This window comes from Asparagus officinalis, chromosome 2 (assembly GCF_001876935.1).
Source record: "Asparagus officinalis chromosome 2, Aspof.V1, whole genome shotgun sequence".
Lineage (NCBI taxonomy): Eukaryota > Viridiplantae > Streptophyta > Magnoliopsida > Asparagales > Asparagaceae > Asparagus > Asparagus officinalis.
The window spans coordinates 3,743,061-3,745,154 of record NC_033795.1 but is presented as its reverse complement, the minus strand read 5'-3'; positions in this window follow the sequence as shown (position 1 = coordinate 3,745,154).

The following is a 2,094-nucleotide window of genomic DNA, read 5'->3' as shown; positions in this document are numbered from 1 at the left end:
TTTTTCCCCTATTGGAAAGAAAAGGAAATCTTCACCCATTTTCTTCTAAAATTATTCAGCGTTTATATTAATATGATACAAGCTACTGTTCTCTTTCCTTGTTTGCTTCCAACTAGGTCCCTTAATGTAAGACATAGAATACAGTAACTCTGTACAAGGGAGCAAAAAAATTGTAGTCCCATTATGGCTGACTACTTGCTGGAGAAAATTTATCTTGGCATGTTGCTTGTTATTTTAAGTTGTATTGGTATCTAGAGGAATCTTGTTTAGGGTTACATTTATCCTATTAGTGCTAGCTGCTTTGTGCTTATCCAACCTTTAGGTAATGGCCAATTAATGATGTATGATCTGCTGACATGGGTGATTTAGATATTCTGATGACTTCAGTTTTTGATGCCCTAAGATGTGCTCACTTGAAATCCATCTACCATTCTATGTGTTTCAAACTCATATTTTTTGAAATGTGCCCTGCATCGGCAAAGAATCACATGAAGTCGATGACAATAGCTTGTTGAGAACACTAAGGTGGAAGTTTGGTTGGACTAGGAAGAAGGGAGAAAAGTGTGCAGGCAGAGGTTTAGGCTTTGTTGGGCACACAGTTAAGGAGACCTCAGTTTCATTTAAGTTAAAATGAAACCTCAATTTACATATTCACAAACTCCAATTAGCAAAAACTCAGTTTCTCTTAACTTTAGTGATTCTAATACGCTTATGAGAGAAGAGAGCATTTTCAGTTTGGGTAAGTCGTGTCAGACTAGATTTCCCGATCCCAGTTTTGCCCTACTTGGAGCCTCGCCAGCTGAGGTTTTAGAGAACATTTTGACGCACAAACAAGGTTCCTTGGATTTCTGGAGTTTGTTTGTAACCTCATGAGAACCGAGTTTTGTTGACTTAATATTGTATCCACACACACACACAGGCCCTAAAGGGTTTGTTAGGTACCCGTTAGTGACTGAAATTGATTGTAAGCTAATGGATGTAGATACAAAATGTTAGGTACCTGTTAGCGTCTGAAATTGCTTGTAAGCTAATGAATGTAGAACGCTTTGTAGCTTCGTTTATAAGAATTATATTCTGTAGGAGGATAAGTGTAATATATTATAGACTGCTATTTACAAGGGGGAAAATGAGATAGTCTGATTATGTGCAGAGAACTCTGAAATACAAACCACACGTTATCATCACCATGTTGTCTTATGTTTCTTGCTACTTACTACTAATATGCTCTGATAGCATCTTAATCTAAATGCATCTGATATGGAAATTCATAATTTTTCTACGTTTACATTAAACGACCCCAATTTGGCTATATGGAATCAGTTTTGGTGTGAAATTTTACTCACTCAAGCAGGAAATGTGAACAAAGAGTTGAATGTCTCTCAATGTTTAACCGTGTCTTAGAATGGTACTTGTGCTCAACTCCATCTCATCCTGATCTGCCACCGATCTTCCAAACAAAATAAAGTTAGTACAATAAAATGGAACATTTGGATTCATGTATAAAACAGGAATTCATTTGTATTGAAATATACTTTGGGAAAATTGGTAAACTAAAAGCCTCCTTTGACCAATGTAACTATTGCACGTTGAAGAGAAAAATGTCAAGTCAACTAGCTAACTTACATACTCCAAATAATGAGAAAAGAACAAAAAAATTAAAGGTTAAATATCAGGTTAATCTCAAAATGGATTATAGGCAAAAATAGCACTCAACACAAAAAAACATAGGTGAACTTTGCAGTTGGTTTTCCTTTTTTTCTTTTCTTTTTTGATGGATGTGGTTGGGTTATTCTTGAGCATGAAAGGCGTTGTGCTTTCAGATGTTAGCAAATATAGGTGTTTAGACTGTCAAAACTTTTCCAGGCTTAGACTAGAAGTAAGACTAGTAAGGGACAACTGCATGATGTTTATTTTCAATACTGCTGTTTAAATTTCTGAATTAGTTAACTCTTTGCTTTCTTTAGAGTTTTCAATGGTTTTAGTAACTTAAGAGTTAAGAACATAGAAAGATATAGCATTAGTAGAAACTTTGAAATTGCCTTAGATTTGTGTTCAATCTTTTCCTATAGTGAGAGCCTTAGGTGCAGTCTTTTC